We start from the raw sequence: 26037 nt of genomic DNA, 5'->3' as shown, positions 1-26037 counted from the left end.
TATATCTGCTCTCCCCGGAACCTGCATTCACTATACCCGCTCTCCCTGGACCCTGCATTCACTATATCTGGTCTCCCCGGACCCCGCATTCACTATATCTGGTCTCCCCGGACCCCGCATTCACTATATCTGGTCTCCCCGGACCCTGCATTCACTATATTCGCTCTCCCCGGACCCCGCATTCACTGTATCTGGTCTCCCCGGACCCTGCATTCACTATATCCGCTCTCCCTGGACCCTGCATTCACTGTATCTGGTCTCCCCGGACCCCACATTCACTATATCTGGTCTCCCCGGACCCCGCATTCACTATATCTGGTCTCCCCGGACCCTGCATTCACTATAATCGCTCTCCCCAGAACCCTGCATTCACTATATCTGGTCTCCCACAGTACACAGAACATGGAAATGCAATTATTTTAGTAAATATCAACTGCTAAATCCCTTTTCTCATCAGCAGTATATAGCCGTCTTGTGACTTCTATCAGTGTCCAGCAGAGCACTGGTTAAAGCTTGTAGGAGGCGTTTTCGTTCTTCTCTCACTGTCCTATGAGCCTGCGGGACCCCTGACCCTCAGTCTGGACAGTGCTGATTGGCCCTGTGCTGATCACATGCACTCTCCCAAGAAAAAAAAAAAAAAAACCTCTCTAGAAATACACACCAAACTGAGCATGTGCAGCTTGCCTCCTAGGCTCTGTTCTATCAGCAGATGTATTGGGGACAGTAAAAGAAGGGGAGGATCAGAGAAGACAGGATCAAACAGCCTTTTTACACAATGCAGAGGATTAACCCCTTAGGTTCCACAGTGAGTATAACAAGCATGCTTTACTGCATATACAGACTGATTGTACTGTTGGGGGTTTAGTAACACTTTAACATCAGAAGGTAAGGACTAGACTTGAGGAGCTTCTAATTTAGGGGCCAGTTCACACTATGGTCAAAACTGAATTGCACAGGAACGCGCTCTGCGCGATGCGATTTCAAGCCCACTCATTCGAATGGGCTGAAATCGCATGGCACGGCACCAAAAGTAGTGCATACCCTACTTTTTGAAAAATGCGGCAACCGCATAGCATGGAACTTTCTACCATGGGCCAGTGTGGGCAAACGCAATACGTTTGCGAACAGCGTTTGGTTTGTCGTAACTTTTAACTGACCCCTGCAGCAGATCACAAGGGCATTCAGAATTCTAAACAAGCCCTTCACCTTTTTTTTTATATGGGGCCCATTAATTTTTTTTCCTGTTGCAGAAAACTGGTCTGTGTTTTATAAGAGATTTTTTTTTGCCTTCCTCTGGGTCCTAGCATTGGAAAAATGTGATGCCTTAAAGTAGAACAAAAGATGAAACTTTTTTTTTTTCAGTTTGATGGAGAAAGGGCTGCTTCACACCGTAACGCAAGTTCCCACGCGTTTCATTTTTGATAGCCCAATAAATTCAATGGGCTCCCAAATGCATGGGAATGTGTGAAAAGTACGGCAGGCAAGAAAAAATTGTGCTGCACCAAAACGTATGGTATCCTGGTGCCATGCAGGTCGGTGGCTGCAAACACAGCTTAGCTGCCCACTTTTACCGCCAATGTGAGAGAGACCTAAAACACAGAGGAAATACATACATGAGACATGGCCAGATCTAGGGGGGTACTGGGGGCATGCTATGCCCCACCATATTTTAGTTGCCCCCCCAAAGCTAAAGCTAGCCCTGTCCTCTGCCCTGCCGAATGTGACTCCTGTCCTCTTCCCTGCTGACCCCTGTCCTCAGCTCTGCTAACCCCTGTACACTGCCCTGCTGACCCCTGTACACTGCCCTGCTGACCCCTGTACACTGCCCTGCTGATCCCTGTCCTCAGCTCTGCTGACCCCTGTACACTGCCCTGCTGATCCCTGTACACTGCCCTGCTGACCCCTGTACACTGCCCTGCTGACCCCTGTACACTGCCCTGTTGACCCCTGTACATTGCCCTGCTGATCCCTGTACGCTGCCTTGCTAACTCCTGTACACTGCCCTGCTGACCTCTGTACACTGCCCTGCTGACCTCTGTACACTGCCCTGATGACCCCTGTACACTGCCCTGCTGACCCCTGTACACTGCCCTGTTGACCCCTGTACATTGCCCTGCTGATCCCTGTACGCTGCCTTGCTAACTCCTGTACACTGCCCTGCTGATCCCTGTACACTGCCTTGCTGACCTCCCATTTTCTGCCCTCCTGACATTTTTTTATTGCACTCCCAAATCAGACAGGCTAGATCCGACCCTGACACGGGAGCTACTTTACCTGCCAAGGATTAGTATTTCTGTCCATCCGGTCTGCTCCACCACACAGCGCAGCCATCCGATGCCATCTACTGTGGAGTCCTTCAGTCACACAGCATTGGCCAACCCTAGAGCTACCACTGTGTTAAAAGCAATCAATGTATTTGCTCGTCTGGATTCTGAATGCACATGTGCTCTCGAATTGCTATTTAGTATTATTGGAATCAGACGAATGCTATGAAAGTGAAGCACAGATATTCATTTTATTTCCTTCCTGCCCAACGGACTAGTTGGTTGTTGTGTCCAAAACTTAGACAATCATTATGAAACTCATTATGATGATGCAAATTAGGTCATTGCAGGAAGTGGGCATAAAATGTGTTACTAAATAACATAAAAATGTTACTCACACCCCATGAATTTCTGCACTATAGAAGAAAGTGCAAAGAGTGAGCAAATGTCAGCATGATTGGTAAGATTCATCGCCCCGTCACATCTCACCGACAATTTCTAAAAGTGAAGAAATAAGGATGACAATTCTTCTCCAAATTTTATTGCAGAATTGCTGAAGTCACCCAAGTCTGTCTCTTGGCAGCTGGGGTGCGTTGAGTTTAGAGTTGCCAGCTTTGGACAAAAATAGGTGGTATCGTAAAACGGCTTTCTTCTGTGGGTGTTGTCCAATGGCTCTATCTGTGGTCACTGGTCAGCGATATTAATGAAAAGCTTGCAAAAGCTTCCAGAACCCACTGAGTCCTCTGTACCACATTGTACAGTATGTCAAATAGTGAGGCACTTGAGCCGCTGCTGAAGGGCCTGGCATGCAGATCAAGCTATAGGAGCTGTTGCATCTCCAACAATTGTCTACCTTGGTGTTCCCTATGTTGGCCATGAACGTTCACCTAACCAACCTTTTTCTTTCAACACCTCACCTTCATGACCCTTTCTCCATCTGTCATGCTGGCATATGCAGTTCAGTTTTGGGCACCAATTCACAAAAAGAACATTGGGGAACTGGAGAAAGTACAGAGAAGAGCAACTAAACTGATACGAGGCATGGAGGAGATCAGCTATGAGGAACGATCAGAGGAACTGAATTTATTCTCTCTTGAGAAGAGGAGATTAAGGGGGATATGATCAATATGTATAAATACATCAGTGGTTCATATAGTGAACTCGGCGTAGACAGGGGTGTATTTACCACAAGGCATTTGCCTAGGGCGGCATTTTTCAGGGGGCAGCAGTTTTTTCAGGGGGGCAGTAAAGAAGGAAAAGATAGAAGGAAAGGAAGAAGGAAAGAAAGAAGGCACACACGCAGCACGGGGATCTGAGAGGCTGAGGTCTATTAATGGTGTATCCAGAGCCTGACTCTTGTTGCAAGGGATGTCTTGAGCTGCGAAGGTGGTGTCTTATCTCTTGCTGGAGTGGGGGGGGGCATTTGCCAGTGTATGGGGGGCAGTGGTAGTAAAAGGCTCTCTCGGGTGGGGCTGGGGGGCCTGGGGTGTTCTTCATGGGGCAGAGGGGAGCCAATTTTTGTGTTACCTAGGGCAGCACGAAACCTAAATACACCACTGGGTGTAGAGCTATTCACCCTGAGGTCAACACAAAGGACAAGGGGACACTCTTTACATCTGGAGAAAAAGAAATTTAATCTCCAAACACGGAAAGGTTTCTTCACAGTGGGAGCTGTGAAAATGTGGAATAGACTCCCTCAAGAGTTGGTTCTGGCCAGCTCAGTGGATTGCTTCAAAAAAATTCTGGATTCTTTCTTAGATACACAGAATATAACTGGATACTAACATTTATAGGTAAAGTTGTTCCAGGGAATATCCAATTGCCTCTTGGGGGATCAGGAAGGAATTTTTTCCCAGCAGGTGCAAATTGGATCATGCTTTGCTGGGGTTTTTTTTGCCTTCCTCTGGATCAACTGTGGGTATAGGATTATAACTTTTTTTTTTGTTTCCTATGGTTGAACTGGATGGACTTTTGTCTTTTTTCAGCCAGACTAACTAACTATGTAATCTAGGCACACCAGAACCCTGGAACCTTACCAACCTACTGCCCACCATTACCCCGTCAACCATACAACACTCTGTGGGAATATTTAAGATGCTGGGACTTAAATTCTGAATAGTGGCCATGAATTTTTCCGTCGCTTGAACGTTTCCATGTTGCCACTGGTCTGGAGCCCTCACCAAACCAATTTCTTTCTTTCTACTCCCCACCCTCTTGACCATTCCCCCATCTGTTTTAGTGACATTCTAGAACCCTGGAACCTCACCAACCTACCCTCCACCATTGCCCTGTCAACTGTACAATACTCAATTGGAATATCCAAGATGTTCTGGGACTTACATTCCCTATAGTGGCCATGACTTTTTCCCACTCTTGAAACAATTTATTTCTCCACTATACTGCCATGGAACCTATGTCTAACTAACCTTTTTCTTTCTACTCCCCCATCTGTCATGCTGGCACACCAGAACCCTTGGACGTTACCAACCTACTATCTACCGTTGCCCCATCGACTATACAACACTCAACGAGAATATGCAGGATGTGCTGGGACCTAAACTCTCAATAGTGGCCATGAATTTTTCCCTCTCTTGAACACTTCCATCTTGCAATGGTGGTACTACTCTGGAATCCTCCAATAACCAATTTTTTTCTTTCTACTCCCCACCCTCTTGACCATTCCCCCATCTGTTTTAATGACATTCTAGTACCTTGGAACCTCACCAACCTACCCTCCACCATTGCCCTGTTACCTGCACAACACTCAATGGTTATATCCAAGATGTGCTGAGTCTTTAATTCTCAATAGCGGCCATGATTTTTTCCCTCTCTTGAACACTTCCATTCTGCCATGGTGGTACTACTCTGGAATCCTCCCCTAACCAATCTTTTTCTTTCTACTCCCCACCCTCTTGACCATTCCCCCATCTGTTTTAGTGACATTCTAGTACCTTGGAACCTCACCAACCTACCCTCCATCATTGCCCTGTCAACTGTACAACACTCAATGGTTATATCCAAGGTGTGCTGAGACTTTAATTCTCAATAGCGGCCATGAATTTTTCCAACTCTTTAACCTTTCTATCTTGCCATGGCAATCCTACTTTGGAACTCTTACCTAACCTATTTTTTTCTTTCCACTACCCAGATTCTTGACCCTTCTTTATCTGTCATTTTGACACTTGGTGGCATCCTAGAACCCTGGAACCTTACCAACCTGCTGTCCACCATTGATATGTCAACTGTACAACTCAAAGGCAATAACCATGATGTGCTGAGACTTAAATTCTCAATAGCTCAGTACTATAGAAGGGCAGTCGTAATCCATAGAACCCATTGGTCCTGGTAAAGCTGCTCTTGTAGAACAAGGCACCCTTCACCAGATGACGAAGAGGAATTAGACATCTAGAAGAACACAAACCAATGAGTCCAAGGCAACTTTAATCATTCGCATTATGGCTATAAAGGACAACTAACGTATTTTGGTGGCAAAAACACCCCCTTCATTAGGGAAAAAAAACAGATACAGACAAAATATATGTAAAATTCAAATTCCAATCCACAAGTCCGCCCTTGGTAACAGTAAGGTGATTGTCATTCAGTCATAGCACAGCCCTACTTCAATCAACTATGAGGTTTATTTACTAAAGATTTAAGAATGTTTGCACAATAAAATATGTGAAGACCCAATTCAGTTTTCCAATCATGTAGAAAGAAAATCCATTTTCACTTTTTTCATCTGCACATGATTGGGTCATTGAAGTGAATATTCAGGCAATTTATTGAGTAAAGGATTTACTAAATCCTTTAGGGAATTTACTAAAGGATTTACTTAATCCCTTAGTAAATTAGTCTCTAAGTGTGACTGATGTGAACATAAGGTATGTCTAAGCCAAGGACAGGTAGCTGGAGAGCTGTCAGCATAGTCAGTACACTAGTAGGGACCAGTAAGGAGATAGAAGTTGTCAGGAAATAGTTGAACCTAAGTTCAGGAAATTCACTTTTACCTTAAAGGGTAAGTTCACCTTTTTACAAAAAAATGAAAAGATGAACTAACTCTAAATATCTTGATCACCCTCTGCTGGTAGCGGCATTGAAGCCCTGTGCTGTTGGTGTAACTCTTTGTAAACCATGCACCATAATACACAGCCCTGGAGTGTGTATCCATCATAATACTTGTAATGCCAAGCACTCAATGTGACTGCACTGTCCAATGAAAAGAGCTTTTCTCTTCTGGGGCACCTTACCAGAAGAAGCCTCAGATGTGCTTCTCATTGGTTGGCATTTTCATGTGGTCCTGCTGACCAATAAGTGCTTGCCACTATGAGCATTATCATGTTGGGGGTGTAAACAGGGGCGGACTGACAACTCATGGGGGATAGAGAATATAGGGCCCCTGTGTCCTTGCCCAAACTCAAAAAAGCCTATGAAAAAGGTACCAGGGGCATCTCATGGGGCTCCCTACTGACCCCGGGCCCTCGGGCAGTGCCCGAGTTTCCAAATGGTCAGTCCGCCCCTGGGTGTAAATATACAAACCATCACACCGGCAGAATGGGGACTTACAGACGCAAGGTCCAGAGAGGCGACCAAGATATTTGAATTTAGTTCACCTTTTCGCTTTTTGAGAAATGGTAGACTTATCCTTTAAAAATATTTAAAGCCAAAACATTTTTTCTATTTACCTCCTCATTAGGGGGATTTTTTTTCATATTTACCTGTCCTGTAGACTCTACATTAAGTGAGAGGACATTTTTCCAATGTCACAAGTGTCCCAATTGGAAGATTTCCCTTCTGGTTGCAACTCAAAATTTTGAATTTGCCCATGGTTTTATTCCTCATGTATATCCCTATTATTGCTCTATGATAAGGAAATTCCTGTGACTCCCCATGATCACTTCCTGTCTTGTAGACTCAACAGGAAGTGAGAGAACATCTTACCAATGCCACAGGAACAGGTGTCCCAATTCAAAGATTATTTCTCTATTACTGTTCTGGTGGCAACTCGAAATTTTGGACTTGGCCTCATTTTTTTTCTTCACGTTACCATGTACATCCCCATATTCCCATGATTTCTTATGATCAAAATATTCCCATGACTCCCCATGATCACTTCCTTCACTTCCTGTCTTGTAGACTCAACAGGAAGTGAGACAACATCTTTCCACTGTCACAGGAACAAGTGTCCCTATTGGGAGATTACCCCTCTGTTCCTTTTCTGGTGGCAACTCAAAATTTTGAATTTGCCCTTGCTTTCATTCCCTCTGTTACCATGTTTATCCCCATATCCTCACAATTTCCCTATGATCGGAATATCCATGATCATTTCCTTCACTTCCTGTGTTGTAGACTCAACAGGAAGTGATAGAACATCTTACAAATTCCACGGGAACAAAAGTTCCCATTGTAAGATTACCCCATTATTTATGTGCTGGTGGCAACTCCAAATTTTGAGTTTGTCCTCACTTTTTTTCTTTGTGTTGCCACGTATATATCCCAATATCTCCACAATTTTCCTATGACCAGGATATCCTCATGATTCCCCATGATCACTTCCTTCACTTCCTGTCTTGTAGACTTAGTAGGAATGAGAGAACATTTTCCAATGTCACAGAAAAAATTGTCCCCAATGGAAGATTTCCATGTTCTTCTATTCCTGTTCTGGTGGCAACTCAAAATTTTGAATTTGTTCTCACTTTCATTCCTCACAATACCATGTATATCCCCATGGCTTCCTATGATCAGGGCAATTAGAGAGACAAACCTCTGTGATGTGATGTGGGGACCTCTGATTTAATGGGGGGGGTCTCTGATGTGATGGGGTACCTCTAACATGAAGGGGAACTTTGATGTGGAAGGAGGCCTGTGATGCGATGGAGGCCTCTAATATGAAAGGGGGTCTCTGGTGTGGAGGGAGGTTCTGTTGTGATGGGAGGACCTTTGATGTGATGGGGGACCTCTGATGTAAAGGGGGGCTCTGATGTGGAAGGAGGCTCTGATGTGATTGGGGACTACTGATGTGAAGGGGGGACCTCTGATGTGGAGGGGAGCTCTGATGTGGAAGGAGGCTCTGATGTGATTGGGGAATACTGATGTGATGGGGGGATCTCTGATGTAAAGGGGGGCTCTGATGTGGAAGGAGGCTCTGATGTGATTGGGGACTACTGATGTGATGGGGGGGACCTCTGATGTGGAGGGGAGCTCTGATGTGATTGGGGACCTCTGATGTGATAGGGGGACCTCTGATGTGATAGGGGGGACCTCTGATGTGATAGGGGGGACCTCTGATGTGAAGGTAATTTCCTCAAAGTGGTTGTGTGAATCATCCCAAGCTCAGGTTTCCCATTTAAAAGTCAGAAACAATTGAGTACTGTCCGTGATACTTTTTTATTTGCACTAACATACAATTTTGAGGACAAGCTTTCGGGGTATGTCCCCTTCTTCAAGGTCCAAGCAGTACTAACTAGATAGTACTGCTTGGACCTTGAAGAAGGGGATACTCCCTGAAAGCTTGTCCTCAATATTGTATGTTAGTGCAAATAAAAAAAGTATCACGGACAGTACTCAATTGTTTCTGTCGCAAATGCACTAATAGGGCTACAATCACCTCAAGCCATTTATAAGTAAAATTTAATTTTTTTTACAGTTTAGATTTACAGTTTAGACTGTGGGGACCTTGAGATTGTTTTCTTTTAAAGGTGCCACAATTTAATAAAATCTGGCCTAGAACATGCACAATATAATGTGTACTTTTTTTTGCTGAATGAAAACCATGTTCCGTTGGAATTCTCCAACAGAGATTTTCCATCCATGCACCTTCGAATTTTGGTAAAAAATAATAATTGATTTGACCCTACTAACCATTAGAGAATTGAACAAATGTTCCAAACTTTTTCTGGTACCAAAAAAAGCTTTGTTAAAAGAATTTTGGAACATACCATGTATAAATGTTGAAGGTAGCATGAAACAAGAGGTTGTATGTTAGAAATATTAACCCACACAGGGGTAGTATGTGGATAATTGAAATGTATAACATGGTTAAAAAGTTACGTGGAGCCAGGGGCGGACTGACCATTTGGAAACTCGGGCACTGCCCGAGGGCCTGGGGTCAGTAGGGGGCCCCATGAGATGCCCCTGGTACCTTTTTCATAGGCTTTTTTGAGTTTGGGTAAGGACACAGGGGCCCCATGATCCCCTATTGCCCCATGAGTTGTCAGTCCGCCCCTGCGTGGAGCAAAAGTCTTCTGCACTAAAGAGTAGCGTAAATCTCATGTAAGTATGTTAGTGCAACCTAACCCCTATCATTGCAACTGTGAGTGTGCTCAGGTGGATGGTGGGGTGGCAGGAAACTTCCATGAGTCCCACCAATTACCTCAAATGGAGAAGGAGCACTCATAGTGTCTAGATAACATTAAAAGGAAAATTATAGAAAAAAAGAGAAAAGAGGAGAGGAGAAATGAATTAGGAGGGGGAATATGGTAAAGAAAGGTATAGGGAATCTGTGAATGTTCTCCACAGGGAGTAGGCGGCTATGATTCTGCCCCTGTAATTCCAGAGAGAAGCAGTAAAAGAGTACTAGATCACAGTTGGAGCAGTCTTGTGGTGAAATGGAAGACCGGCTGATAGTCAAGCCAAGGCTGCCAAATTGAGAGAAATTTATCATGTTTGCCTCAAGCACCGCTGTTAATTTTTTGTTAATAATGAATCCCTGGATTCTGGAGTTTCAAACCAGGGGCAGACTGACAACTCATGGGGCCCCCGGGCAATAGGGGATCATGGGGCCCCTGTGTCCTTGCCCAAACTCAAAAAAGCCTATGAAAAAGGTACCAGGTGCATCTCATGGAGCCTCCTACTGACCAAATGGTCAGTCCGCCCCTGTTTCAAACTTTTTCAAATGAAATTCGACTAGTGCATGGCCAGTTTTAGTGCTCACGAACATTATCACATCATCACCCTAACTCAGCCAATCTCATCCAGGCTTCCATGGAACTCTCGGGTTCTTCCAGGGGTGCCTAGAAGATTCCTTGAGCTGTGGGTAACTGACCTCCCATCTGATGGTACCTGCATAGTTCCAAGTCCAACACCACTTGGAAGAACCAGTGGCATGACTGCAAGGGAGTCATACTGGCTACCCTGTAAGTGGGGCATTCTTCCCATTTACCAACACCAGTGTAATAGGCATTTTCCCAATGATGCCTGATAGATTGATCCTACCAGGGGTTACTAAAATATGAAAATTATTTCAAGGGTTCCCCTGGAGTAAAAAGGCTGCCCTAGATGGACTTGTTTCTTTTCAGCCTGTCTATGTCACTAATGGCTTGTGGTGGTTGGTAAATGCTTTCAGGTGCATCCAGCTTGCATTTGAGGTCAGTTTGAGATGCTTCTGAGATTATTCAGAATTAACTGGTTGATTTCCTATAACAGCCTCCCTACTGGGACTCCCCCTTGCAGACATGTGGGTTGCGCTGCCTGTAGTTATGCCAACGTCTGCAACAATGATTGTAGGATGAGGTGAAACAGAAACAAAGAAGAGCAAGGACTGAAAAAAGATGAAGTGGTCCATTGAGTATTCCCCCTTTGGGTGTGTGTGTGGGGGGGGGGGAACAGGGGTATGTATTTAAGTTTATTAAACCATTTTGTCTGAGGATAGACCTGTGTTTAACCCAAGCATGTTTAAGTTCTCTTACTGTTGATTGACTCATCACCTTTTGCTGGAAGTCTGTTCCAAGAAACCACTAGTGTTCCAGTAAAACAATATTTTCTACAGTTAGTTTTATACTTTTGACCTGCTAGTCTGAGGTCATTTCTCCATATTTCTAATCCTAGTATCATACTGAATATACTGAACCTCATTCTCCCCCGTTAAGCATTTTACCTCTTTCCCACATAATTTCTATGTGTGACATATGTGTGAGGGTGGGCTTTAACATCGTCACACTGCTTCCATGTTCTCCCAGCACAGTGACCAAGCTGCCATGAAGAGCTCTCAGTCTCTAGTCACGATTGGAATTCGCAGAATGGGCTCCTGAACATGTGGCCACTGTGACAGCCAATTAAAGTGGTCACATGATTGGGAAGGCAGTCTCTTCCATTGGGGTTGGGCAGGAAGGGGTTAAAGGTTACACTCATGCCCTCCTAAACCTTTTTTTTCCTTGAGGCTGTATATTCATTGGAATGCAATTTCTCAATGCCACTTTAATAGTGATGAGTCTGAATTTGGTCCACACTTGGATCCAGCTGAATCTGGAAGTTGGCTGTCATCCCTGAATCAATGAGCTGCAGTCGGGACAAGGGACGGACTGACCATTTGGAAACACGGGCACTGCCCGAGGGCCTGGGGTCAGTAAGGTGCCCCATGAGATGTCCCTGGTACCTTTTTCATAGGCTTTTTTGAGTTTGGGCAAGGACACAGCGGCCCCATGATCCCCTATTGCCCCATGAGTTGTCAGTTCATCCCTGGTCGGGACATGGTGTCAGGAGCATGAGGTCACAAGAATAACTGCCCTATTTGTGTATGTGCAGTAACAGGGCGAGGATGCCCATGACATCTTTGACCTAATATGGCCACATAGGTATATTAGGTCAATAACACTGACCTAGTATGTCCATGGGGCCATAATAATTCAATGATTTCACAAGCATCCCCACAGCTTTGTGTACGAGTGGATTCTCCCCCTTAAAACTCATTGGTCCAGCATTAGAAGTTCACTTCCAGACTCAGCCGAACATGGGTTTGGATCATGCCCAGAGCAGAACCTAAGGTCACTCCTACAATGAGCTGCAGTAGGAACATGGTGTCACGAGCATGATGTCACGAGTGTCCCTGCCCTTCTGTGTATGTGCAATTGCAGGGCGAGGATGCCCATGCCATCATTGATCTAATATGACCACATGACTATAGTAGGTCAATAACACTGAACAAATGTGGCCACGGGGTCATATTAGTTCAATGATGTCACAAGCACCCCTTTCTATACGAGTGGAATCTCCCACCCGCAACTCTTTGGCCCAGCATTAGAAGTTGACTTCCAGTTTTGGCTAGACATGGATTTGAAACATGCCTGTAGCCAAACCCAAGGCCACCGCTACAATGAGCTTCAGTTGGAACATGGTGCCACGAGCATGATGTCACAAGCATCCCTACCCTTTTGCGTATGTGCAGTTGCAGGACAAGGATGCCCATGACATCATTGACCTAATATGGCCACATGGCCCTGTTAGGTCAATAACATTGACTTAATATGACCATGGGGCCATATTAGTTTAATGATGTCATGAGCATACCCACCCCTTTGTCTATGAGTAGAATCACCCACCCAAAACTCATTAGCCCAGCACTAGAAGTTGACTTCCAGCTTCAGCTAACCATGGGTTTGGATCACATCCGGAGCCAAACCGAAGGTCACCCCTACAATGAGCTGCGGCTGGGACATGGTGTCACAAACATGATATTACGAATATCCCTGTCTTTTTGTGTATGTGCAATTGTGGAGCGAGGATGTCCATGATTTCATTGACCTAATATGGCCACATGGCCCTGTTAGGTCAATAACATTGACTTAATATGACCACGGGGCCATATTAGTTCAAATATGTCACAAATATCCACACCCCTTTTGTGTACAAGTGTAATCCGCCACTTGAAACTCATTGCCTGTCAAGGTCCTACCTTTTCCCAGAGGTTATGCTGCTCCATGTGCTGGCATCCATCTTGGGTTTCTGCAGAGCATGGTGGGAGTCTTTTATGCCTTCAGGCCTCTGCGGTCCATCCCCCAGAGGGATGTGGGTGATCACATATAAGCCTGTTGTCTGCACCTAATGTCCTTTGTTGCTAGATAATAAGTGGCACCATTGGTCACTATTGATGCTGCCAACATGTAAATATTGTGGGACCATTGTGGCTAACCCTTTCTTGCCACTGACTAGCTGTTAACACTGGGAGGCTAGGGCGGACTTCCTGATCACATGATCACTATGAGGGGCTGTCACGGCGGTCACAATTCTGGGAGTGAGAGGGAGGCCAGGCCACTGTGTTGGTACTGACAACAACTTGGATCTTGCTGTCAACTTTATGGAAGGGGAATTCAGTATAGCTAACCCCTTTTGCCCCTGACTAGATCTGAACACTGGGAGGAGGAGCAAACTTCCTGATCACATGATCACTATGATTGGCTGTCACAGTTGTTACATTATTGGGAGGTGGCAAGAGGCTCAGTTGCTGTGCAGGTATGGACAACATCTTAGATCTTGCGGCTAAGTTAATGGGGGAGGGACCAGCATGGCTAACACCTTTCCATTCCTGAAAAGGTCTTAGCACCGGAGGACATCCTGATTAGGAGCGGACTGACCATTTGGAAACTCGGGCGCTGCCGGAGGGCCCGGGGTCAGTAGGGGGCCCCATGAGATGCCTCTGGTACCTTTTTCATAGGCTTTTTTGAGTTTGGGCAAGGACACAAGGGCCCCATGATCCCCTATTGCTCGGGGGCCCCATGAGTTGTCAGTCCGCCCCTGATCCTGATCACATGATTACTATGACTGGCTGTAACAGTGGTTACATTGTTGGGAGCCAGTGGGAGAGCTTAGTCACTGTGCTGGGTATGGACAACATCTTGGATCTTGCTGTCATTCATGGAAGGGGGGTTCATCATGACTAACCCCTTTCCACCCCTTCCTTCAGGTCCACCTCCCCTTGGCCTATCCATTAAATACATGTGCCTCTACTACGTTATGGACCTGAGGGAAGGGGTTAGCCATGATGAACCCCCCTTCCATGAAGTTGACAGCAAGATCCAAGATGTTGTCCATACCCAGCACAGTGATCAAGCTCTCCCATTGGCTCCCAACAATGTAACCACTGTTACAGCCAGTCATAGTGATCATGTGATCAGGATGTCCTCCCGGTGCTAAGACCTTGTCAGGAGTGGAAATGTGTTAGCCATGCTGGTCCCTCCCCCATGTGTGCTAACTAAACCCCTGTTTTTAACGCATATTGTTAGACAGGTTAATTCGGTTTGTTTGCAGGCTGGTTGGTAAGCTGAGCCGGGAATTTTTCTCTTTTGTTGTTTGACATGCGTCACCCTTCCATGCGCTCCTTGCTGTGAAGGCCAGCTATAGACTGGGGCAGCAGCCATTTTTTGTAAAGCCTTTCCACCCCGACTAGGTCTCAACACCAGGAGGCGGGGAGGACATCCTGACCACATGATCACTATGATTGGCTGTCACAGCTTTCACATTATTGGAAGCTGGCGAGGGTCTCATCACTGTGCTGGGTATGGACATCATCTTGGATTTTGATGCCAACATCTTGGAAGGGGGGTCGATCATGGCTAAGCCCTTTCCACCTCTGACTAGGTCTTAACACTGGGAGATGGGGAGGACATCCTGACCACATGATCACTATGATTGGCTGTCATGGCTTTCACATTATTGGGAGCTGGCGGGGGTCTCGGTCACTGTGCTGGGTATGGACAACATCTTGGATTTTGCCACCAACATCTTGGAAGGGGGGTTGATCATGGCTAACCCCTTCCCACCCCTGACTAGGTCTTAACTCCGGAAGGCGAGGAGAAGATCCTGACCACATGATCAGCATGATTGGCTGTCACGGCTTTCACATTATTGGGAGCTGGCGGGGGGCTCGGTCACTGTGCTGGGTATGAATAAAATCTTGGATTTTGCCGCCAACATCTTGGAAGGGGGGTCGATCATGGCTAACCCCTTTCCACCTCTGACTAGGTCTTAACACTGGGAGATAGGGAGGACATCCTGACCACATGATCACTATGATTGGCTGTCATGGCTTTCACATTATTGGGAGCTGGCGGGGGTCTCGGTCACTGTGCTGGGTATGGACAACATCTTGGATCTTGCTGTCATTCATGGAAGGGGGGTTCATCATGACTAACCCCTTTCCACCCCTTCCCTCAGGTCCACCTCCCCTTGGCCTATCCATTAAATACATGTGCCTCTACTACGTTATGGACCTGAGGGAAGGGGTTAGCCATGATGAACCCCCCTTCCATGAAGTTGACAGCAAGATCCAAGATGTTGTCCATACCCAGCACAGTGATCAAGCTCTCCCATTGGCTCCCAACAATGTAACCACTGTTACAGCCAGTCATAGTGATCATGTGATCAGGATGTCCTCCCGGTGCTAAGACCTTGTCAGGAGTGGAAATGTGTTAGCCATGCTGGTCCCTCCCCCATGTGTGCTAACTAAACCCCTGTTTTTAACGCATATTGTTAGACAGGTTAATTCGGTTTGTTTGCAGGCTGGTTGGTAAGCTGAGCCGGGAATTTTTCTCTTTTGTTGTTTGACATGCGTCACCCTTCCATGCGCTCCTTGCTGTGAAGGCCAGCTATAGACTGGAACAGCAGCCGCCATTTTTTGTAAAGCCTTTCCACCCCGACTAGGTCTCAACACCAGGAGGCGGGGAGGACATCCTGACCACATGATCACTATGATTGGCTGTCACAGCTTTCACATTATTGGAAGCTGGCGAGGGTCTCATCACTGTGCTGGGTATGGACATCATCTTGGATTTTGATGCCAACATCTTGGAAGGGGGGTCGATCATGGCTAAGCCCTTTCCACCTCTGACTAGGTCTTAACACTGGGAGATGGGGAGGACATCCTGACCACATGATCACTATGATTGGCTGTCATGGCTTTCACATTATTGGGAGCTGGCGGGGGTCTCGGTCACTGTGCTGGGTATGGACAACATCTTGGATTTTGCCACCAACATCTTGGAAGGGGGGTTGATCATGGCTAACCCCTTCCCACCCCTGACTAGGTCTTAACTCCGGAAGGCGAGGAGAAGATCCTGACCACATGATCAGCATGATTGGCTGTCACGGCTTTCACATTATTGGGAGCTGGCGGGGGGCTCGGTCACTGTGCTGGGTATGAATAAAATCTTGGATTTTGCCGCCAACATCTTGGAAGGGGGGTCGATCATGGCTAACCCCTTTCCACCTCTGACTAGGTCTTAACACTGGGAGATAGGGAGGACATCCTGACCACATGATCACTATGATTGGCTGTCATGGCTTTCACATTATTGGGAGCTGGCGGGGGTCTCGGTCACTGTGCTGGGTATGGACAACATCTTGGATTTTGCCGCCAACATCTTGGAAGGGGGGTTGATCATGGCTAACCCCTTCCCACCCCTGACTAGGTCTTAACTCTGGAAGGCGAGGAGAAGATCCTGACCACATGATTAGTATGATTGGCTGTCACAGCTTTCACATTATTGGGAGCTGGCGGGGGGCTCGGTCACTGTGCTGGGTATGAACAACATCTTGGATTTTGCCACCAACATCTTGGAAGGGGGGTCGATCATGGCTAAGCCCTTTCCTCCCCTGACTAGGTCTTAATAACTCGAGGCGGGGAAGACATCCCGACCACATAATCACTATGATTGGCTGTCACGGCTTTCACATTATTGGGAGCTGGCGGGGGGCTCGTCACTGTGCGGGGTATGGACATCATCTTGGATTTTGATGCCAACATCTTGGAAGGGGGGTCGATCATGGCTAACCCCTTTCCGCCCCTGACTAGGTCTTAACACCGCGAGGCGGGGGGGACATCCTGACCACATGATCACTATGATTGGCTGTCACGGCTTTCACGTTATTGGGAGCTGGTGGTGGGCTCGGTCACTGTGCTGGGTATGAACAACATCTTGGATTTTGCCGCCAACATCTTGGAAGGGGGGTCGATCATGGCTAACCCCTTCCCACCCCTGACTAGGTCTTAACTCTGGAAGGCGGGGAGGACATCCTGACCACATAATCACTATGATTGGCTGTCACGGCTTTCACATTATTGGGAGCTGGCAGGGGGCTCCGTCACTGTGCTGGGTATGAACAAAATCTTGGATTTTGCCGCCAACATCTTGGAAGGGGGGTCGATCATGGCTAACCCCTTTCCGCCCCTGACTAGGTCTTAACACCACAAGGCGGGGAGGACATCCTGACCACATGATCACCATGATTGGCTGTCACGGCTTTCACATTATTGGGAGCTGGCGGGGGGCTCAGTCACTGTGTTGGATATGGACAACATCTTGGATTTTGCCGCCAACATCTTGGAAGGGGGGTCGATCATGGTTAACCCCTTTCCACCCCTGACTAGTTCTTAACACCGCGAGGCGGGGAGGACATCCCGATCACATGATTACTATGCTTGGCTGTTACAGCGGTCACAATACTGAGAGCTGGTGGTAATCTCAGTCACTATGCAGGGTACCGACATCTTGGATCTTGCTGCCAACTTCATGGGGGGGGGCAGCATGGCTAAACCTTGTCAGCCCCGGTTTAGGTCTTAACACCAGGAGGTGGGGTGGACTTCACTCTGATTAGCTGTTACAGCGTTCACATTATAGAGAGCTGGTGGAAGAGCTCAATCACTGTGCTGGGCATGGGCAATATTTTAGATCTTGCTGGTATTTCTTGACACTAATTAGCCCAGAGATTGTGCAGTTTTTGTTTTAATATTTCAAATTTTGTTGCTTTTTCATTCGTAACCGAAACAGATTATACCCTTTATGTGCAGCTCTGATGGCTCTAAAACTGAACCGTTAACAATCAGTTTTGCAGTTACCCTCGTTCCATTCTGAGACGGCTTTTTATCTTCTGCATGGAGGTAAATAACAAGTACAGACATGTATACAAACATGTTCCGGCAAAGACGGCTGACTTCACGCCCGGCGTACAGTTGGAAAAAAAGATGAAAACAGAGGAAACCACAATACTGCACACACACAGCAGAAGCTGACTGAGTTATGACCCGAACCACCGAAACTGTGACATCACCCCGATGCCCTAGAAACTGAATTTATTAGTATTCTTGGCGGTGTGTGAAAAAAAAAATCCCTCAGCATTAAGATACCATTACCTGTCCTTTTCACAGAAGAGCAACCGCTCTGCGAAAAAAAAAAAATCACAGGTTGCAGAATTTTACTACTGTATGGAAAATCCAAAGATCACCCATAAAAAAATTTTGCACATGCAGTAGATTCCACCTGCCTACAGAAAACAAAACTGATTTATGAGAACTGGAGGAATGAAAATTGGAGGGTTTGTCGTTCATGGCAATGTTGGGATAGACTCACTCAACATTCAGGAAAAAGATATGGAACTGTGCCCCTCCCCCCTAATGCATGATGTAGATAGATGTACTGGCATCCTCCCACTGGGCTCTAATTGCCCATAGTTGACTTGGAGCACTATGCATGCATGGCATCTGTTCACTTTCTAGCAGCTGGGGGGGGGGGTTTGCTCATGCATGTTGTGTTTTTATTGTTGGCTGTGGGTGGTTGGGGCAAGAACGTTGGAGTGAGGGCTTGTTGGAGCAACAGTAGCTATCATAGTAGACAAAAAGCCCAGTAGAAAGAAATGTGTTCTAGTTGCCCACCACTGATCTCAATCACGCATGCAGCTTGTAGGCAGGTGGTAGAGTGGGTTCCCCTTTAAGGTGCTCTTTCCCCTGGGAGAAGGCTGGGAGACTAGGCAGGACCTAGGATGGAGGTGAGGTTGTCTGGGGAAGTAAGAGAAGAAGGAAAGATTATCTGCTGTCCTCCTTCTTTCCTCAACCTCCCCTTCCCGGGGGAGAGCAGGGTGCCCTGGGGTTCCCATCTTAGCTCCAGGAGAGAGAAGGAAGAGCCATGGAGCTGGTTTACCCCTCCATTTCCCCCATCCTTGGTCAGCAAGAACCAAGGCCCATCTAACTGAAAGAGCAAGAGCAGCTACCAGCGGGGCCTGGAACCAAGAGTGTGTTTGCCACTGAATTTTGTACTATTGGAGCGATGGCCAGTTTAGGAATACACACAACAAGAGGGCTACTACCCATATATCTTGGATGAAGAAGAGCCACAGGTGGCCAATCCACAGTTGCTCAACTGCAGGGCTGAGGGCTTGTTGGAGCAGCAGTAGCTGTCATAGTAGACAAAAAGCCCAGTAGAAATAAATGAGTTCTAGTTGCCCACCACTGATCTCAATCACGCATGCAGCTTGTAGGCAGGTGGTAGAGTGGGTTCCCCTTTAAGGTGCTCTTTCCCCTGGGAGAAGGCTGGGAGACTAGGCAGGGCCTAGGATGGAGGTGAGGTTGTCTGGGGAAGTAAGAGAAGAAGGAAAGAGTATCTGCTGTCCTCCTGCTTTCCTCAACCTCCCCTTCCCGGGGGAGAGCAGGGTGCCCTGGAGTTCCCATCTTAGCTCCAGGAGAGAGAAGAAAGAGCCATGGAGCTGGTTTACCCCCCATTTCCCCCATCCTTGGTCAGCAAGAACTGAGGCCCATCTAATTGAAAGAGCAAGAGCAGCTACCAGCGGGGCCTGGAACCAAGAGTGTGTTTGCCACTGAACTGTGTTGTACTATTGGAGCCATGGCCAGTTGAGGAATACACACAACAATAGGGCTACTACCCATATATCTTGGATGAAGAAGAGCCACAGGTGGCCAATCCACAGTTGCTCAACTGCAGGGCTGAGGGCTTGTTGGAGCAGCAGTAGCTGTCATAGTGGACAAAAGGTCCAGTAGAAATGAGTTCTAGTTGCCCACCACTGATCTCAATCATGCACACAACTTGTAGGCAGGTGGTAGAGTGGGTTCCCCTTTAGGGAGCTCTGTCCCCTGGGAGAAGGCTGGGAGACTAGGCAGGACCTAGGATGGAGGTGGGGCTGTCTGGGAAAGTAAGAGAAGAAGGAAAGATTACCTGCTGTCCTCCTGCTCTCATCAACCAACCCCCCCATCCTAGCCCCAGGAGAGAGAAGAGAGAGCCATGGAGCTGGTTTACCCCTCCATTTCCCCCATCCTTGGTGAGCAAGAACTGAGGCCCATCTCACTGAAAGGGCAAGAGCAGCTACCAGCAAGGCCTGGAACCAAGAGTGTGTTTGCCATTGAACTGTATTGTACTGTTGGAGTCATGTCTGGTTGAGGAATACACACAACAACTACCCATATATCTTGGATGAAGAAGAGCCACAGGTGGCCGATCCACAGTTGCTCAACTGCATACAATAGTAAGATAAAAAATACTCACGACTACAGCATGAATGCCCTTTAGATGCTTGTTTTTATTTGGAGACCACAGTATAAAACTTGAAGATACAGAAAAGTTGACCAACTTTTCTGTACCTGAAACTTTTATACTGTGGTCTCCAAATAAATACAAGCATCTAACCAGCATGCACGGTTGTGCGGCTCCTTCCTTAATTACTATTGTATGTAGGCTTTCAGTAAAAGAACAAAAACCACACCCAGCCTCTCGGTGCCCTTATTCAGCAAGAATGCTGCCCTAAAGAGGATGAGCGTAAGTTCTACTGGTATTCCCTGGCCGTCAGCCTGGAGAAGGTGCCCAGTTTCTGGAACCCCTGGGAGTGGAGGGGAGGAAGCACACAGTTAGAAGGGTGGATCAGGGGTCAGTTGTCGCCTGCCACCCACACATCGAAGAGAGTTGTCGGGCAAAGTCCTGTATTGCTCACTTAGATCAGCCTGCCACCGCCAACAAGCTGCCCATCCTGCCCTTCCCTCTCATCCTGGCCTTGGTTCACTAGAGAAGCGCACAAACCTTCTTCATCAGAGCTCAAGGAGGTTTGGCCTTCGAAACTGAGTGCTTACCCCCACGATGGGACTCGCCCTGGCTCTCTATCTCTGAAGTCCCTGTGAGGACTTACATGCCTGATTTTATTCGCTGTTTGTGAGTACCTTTTTTATTAATAAAAATTTTTGTGTACTGAGGTAATGCGCAAGGTTTGTGCGCTTCTCGTTTTTATTTCGCTTTGTAGTGTTGGTCGGGCTTCCCCAGCCTTGTTTGGAGCCGCACAACCTTTGATGCACTGGTGGTCGCTGTTTTCCAGTTCTGGTTCCACCTATTTACCACCCGCCTGGGTCCTAGAGCGCAGAAGAAATCGTGCTTGGTTCACTAGAACCAATTAAACAAGAACTTCACTCATCTCTGTATTTTTTTTTTACCTGATTTCCTAAATTAACCTCAACACACATACTTACATGTGCAGCAAATCCAGCGTTTTCCTGCCATAACCCTCTAAAGGCTTGCAGATCTTGCACCTCCATTGCTTACGTCATTGGGAGCTGGTTCTTGCTGACTGACCCTTGATGACACACAGCAGCACATACGCACTGTGTCCTAAATGGCCCAAAGCCTTCTGGGATGTATGATGTGGGTATCTCAGAAGGCTTCTGGCAGCCGGAGAGGTCATTCTCCTCTAGGTAAGAAAGGCCGAAACTCAGGCAGCGCTCCACAAAAATAATTTCCTCCTCCAATAAAATGTATCTACAATTTCTTGAAAAGATGTGTAATGTTCTCTTAAGAAGGAAAAAAAGGGAGTGAAGGTTCGCTTTACAGTGGATCTCAACCTTAAGTCGAAGATATATAGTTAGCTAGTTGGGTAGTTGAGGCATTGAAGCTGATTTGATAAGGAAATTGAGAATCTTCACCCAATAAATTGTCTGGATGTTGACTTCAGCTATCCAATCATGTGAAAAGTGAATCTCGGCTTACCTACTTCACCTACACGTGATTGGATAATTGAAGTGACCATCTACATGACACTCTAGGGCAGCAATGGGCAAACTACGGCCCACGGGCCGTATACGGCCCGGCGGACCTTTTAATCCGGCCCGCAGAGCGTGATACATTGGCTGTCAGGATGTGTGTAGGCGGGGCAGCGTGACGAACGTGAGGGGAGCTAGGCTCCTCTCACAGTCCGCCCTGAAGACCGGAACGGCGCAGGAACACGGCGAGAGGAACGCGCGGAGCAAAGGTAAGTGAGTTGACACAGGGGGGACTTGGCTTACTACTTGGGGGGGAATAGTACTATGGGGGATGAATTAATATGGGGAATGAATTACTATAGAGGGGATGAATTACTATAGGGGGGATGAATTACTATAGGGGGGATGAATTACTATAGGGGGGATGAATTACTATATGGGGGATGAATTACTATGGGGGATAAATTACTATATGGGGGATGAATTACTATATGGGGGATGAATTACTATGGGGGATGAATTACTATATGGGGGATGAATTACTATGGGGGATGAATTACTATATGGGGGATGAATTACTATGGGGGATGAATTACTATATGGGGGATGAATTACTATGGGGGATGAATTACTATATGGGGGATTAATTACTATGCTTACTATGGGGGAATATTACTATACTTACTATGGATGACACATACACAGCATTCATCTACTCTTGGTCCGGCCCCCGGGTCCAATATATGAACCCATTGCGGCCCTCAAGTCAAAACGTTTGCCCACCCCTGCTCTAGGGTGTGGGTGGGCCTTTGGCTTTGGAGAACCTACATGTAAACCAATGTTCGGTTCCCCTTCTGGCCTCATGTACTAGGCTATTTAGTATTGTAGGTGAAGTTGGTAGGTGGAGTTGGTAGTGGGGTTCAGATAGTGTGTTCAAGATGGAGGTCGTTTAGTAGTACCAGGTGCCCACGGGTGGTCTCTACTCCTGTGAAGGGCATTCGGAGATGTACCTGGATGTCAATACGAGACCAGACATGTCATCAGATAAAGGGTGAGCAGGGGCGGACTGACAACTCATGGGGCCCCCGGGCAATAGGGGATCATGGGGCCCCTGTGTCCTTGCGCAAACTCAAAAAGCCTATGAAAAAGGTACCAGGGGCATCTCATGGGGCCCCCTACTGACCCTGGGCCCTCGGGCAGTGCTCGAGTTTCCAAATGGTCAGTCCACCCCTGAGGGTGAGCTGCAAGTTACTGGGAACAATGTATAGCATATATTAGAATATAGCACCATAGCAACCCCCTCCTAGATAACTTAAAGGGCACAGGGTCCTTAATAGGGTCCTTGTCAGCCATGCCAATATTTGGAAACGTGTAGGCAGGTATAGTTCAGAATTCCTGCACAGGTGGCACTGTTACGGCCAATGTCGGGACAAGGTCATCTAGCACCCAGGGCGAAGATGCCAAAATGTGTCAGCAAAATCCCCTCCTTCACCTTCACCCCTCCCCCCCCAAAAAAATTCAAGCATTAATCTTCACACTTCCCCTTGCAAGTCAAAATTCTCCCTAAACAAAAAATTCCCCCTCCAAGATTAAATCTGCGCTCTCCCCAAATCTCCCCTCCAAGCACAAATCCTGTACCCCTCAAATTTCCCCCCTGAGCCTAAATCCCCCCAAAAAATCCCCCTCTACTAGCACAAATCCCCTCTCCTATCACTAATCCTCCCCCCAATCTCCCCTCCTAGCACAAATCCTGTACCCCTCAAATTTCCCCCCTGAGCCTAAATCCCTTCCCCCTAAAAATCCCCCTCTCCTAGCACAAATCCTGTACCCCTCAAATTTCTGCCCGAGCCTAAATCCCCCCCAAAAAAATCCCCCTCTACAAGCACAAATCCCCTCTCCTAGCACTAATCCTCCCCCCAATCTCCCCTCCTAGCACAAATCCTGTACCCCTCAAATTTCCCCCCTGAGCCTAAATCCCCTCCAAAAAATCCCCCTCTCCTAGCACAAATCCCCACTCCTACCACTAATCCTCCCCCCAATCTCCCCTCCTAGCACAAATCCTGTACCCCTCAAATTTCCCCCCTGAGTCAAATCCCCCCCCCAAAAAAAAACCTTTCTCCAAGCACAAATCCCTCCAAATCCCCTCTCCTAGCACTAATCCTCCCCCCAATCTCCCCTCCTAGCACAAACCTGTACCCCTCAAATTTCCCCCCTGAGCCTAAATCCCCTTCAAAAAAATCCCCCTCTCTTACCACAAATCCCCTCTCCTAGCACTAATCCTCCCCCCAATCTCCCCTCCTAGCACAAATCCTGTACCCCTCAAATTTCCCACCTTAGCCTAAATCCCCCCCAAAAAAATCCCCCTCTCCTAGCACCATTTTCCCCCAAATCCCCTCTCCTAGCACTAATCCTCCCCTCAATCTCCCCTCCTAGCAAAATCCTGTACCCTTCAAATTTCCCCCCTGAGCCTAAATCCCCCCCCCAAAAAAAATCCCCTCTCCTAGCACAAATCCCCCCAAATCCCCTCTCCTAGCACTAATCCTGCCCCCAAAAATCCCCTCCTAGCATAAATCTCCCCAATCATCCCTACTAGCACAAATCCCCCCAAATCCCCTCTCCTAGAACTAATCCGCCTCCCCAATCTCCCCTCCTAGCACAAATCTTGTACCCCTAAAATTTCCCCCCTGAGCCTAAATCCCCCCCCCCAAAAAAAATCCCCCTCTCCTAGCACTAATCCTCCCCTCTGATCTCCCTTACTAGCATAAATGCCCCCCAATCATCCCTACTAGCACAAATCCCCCCAAACCCTCTCTCCTAGAACTAATCCTCCCCCCCAATCTCCCCTCCTAGCACAAATCCTGTACCCCTCAAATTTCCCCCTGAGCCTAAATTCCCCCCCAAAAAAAATCCCCCTCTCCTAGCACAAATCCCCCCAAATCCCCTCTCCTAGCACTAATCCTCCCACTCAATCTCCCCTCCTAGCATAAATCCCTCAATCATCCCTACTAGCACAAATCCGCCCCCCAAATCCTTTTTCCTAACACAAATCCTCCCTTCTAGTAAAAATCCCCGTCCAAATCACCCCTTTTAGCATAATCCTCTGAACCTCCAACTGCGCCCAAGGCAGCCGCCCCTCCAGCCCACCCCTCATCCCGGCCCTGGTTACAGCAGCCGCTATGCAGAGAGGATGGAGGAGAAGAGGAAAGCCTCTGTAGGCGTCAACAGAGAAGCAGCCATCTGATTGGATACTGTTGTGCTGGATGACTTTAGCAGCCATCTTTAGTCAGGGCAGTGCTAATACATAAAATAAAGACCTTTTTGCGTTCACCTGTTAAATCTGTGCTGTCAATCAAGCAAAAGTGACCAGCTTTCTAAGAAGTATATGTGTAAAAGTGCCGCGCTCACAAAATCCGTAAATACGCATAAATCAAATAATAATATGATTTAATAATAATAAATAGCATGGTCCCACTGCAGATGGCGCGTATTTGTGATGTGGCTAGGACAGGGACACGTACCCGCCAGTGGGGGGCAGTATGTGGACAGGGAAGGCAAAATATAAGCAGATAAAAACTTCAGCTTTAACGTGTCACTAATGGCAAAACTTTTTTTTTTTTCATTTTGGATAGAGCAAGGGAGAATTATAACCTCCGTTTTTTTTTTTTGCGATCTGTGTCCCATTGGGGAGACTTTCCTTCACTTCCTGTCCTATAGCCAAAACAGGAAGTGAGGGAAAATCCCTGGTAGTCACTAGAACTAGCGCCCCCTTTGGAATGGGAGTGTTTTTTTTAATAATTATCAATCAATTGCTGCACCTGCAGGGTTCTAATGAGGAAAGTGGCAGGGTCTGCATTCCTTTAGGCATAATTTCCCTTTGGAAGTATCTCACCTAAAATTAAATTTTTGTTGCAGGGGATGCCCAAAACCTGACTTGCCTTGTATCTTGTGTATCTTGTGTATCTATCGATCTATCTATCTATCTAACTATTATCTATCTATCTATCTATCTATCTATCTATCTATATCTGTCTGTCTATCTATCTATCTATCTATCTATCTATCATCTATCTATCTATCTATCTATCTATTATCTATCTATCTATTATCTATCTATCTATCTATCTATCTATCTATCTATCTATCTATTATCTATCTATCTATCTATCTATCTATCTATCTATCTATCTATCTATCTATCTATTATCTATCTATTATCTATCTATCTATTATCTATCTATCTATCTATCTATCTATCTATCT

At 46.8% G+C, this 26037-nt stretch overlaps 1 protein-coding gene across 1 annotated transcript in view; it reads left to right on the top strand.

Annotated features, from left to right (window-relative positions):
- TNFSF8 (TNF superfamily member 8) overlaps positions 1-26037 on the top strand; it is a 70411-nt gene that overhangs the window by 8095 nt on the left and 36279 nt on the right. The gene's annotated exons all lie outside the window — the stretch shown is intronic.

Source organism: Staurois parvus, unplaced genomic scaffold (assembly GCF_062004578.1).
Source record: "Staurois parvus isolate SC_StPar_1 unplaced genomic scaffold, SC_StPar_1.0 ptg000140l, whole genome shotgun sequence".
NCBI classification, from domain to species: Eukaryota; Metazoa; Chordata; class Amphibia; order Anura; family Ranidae; genus Staurois; species Staurois parvus.
This window is presented reverse-complemented; position numbering and strand designations above follow the sequence as displayed.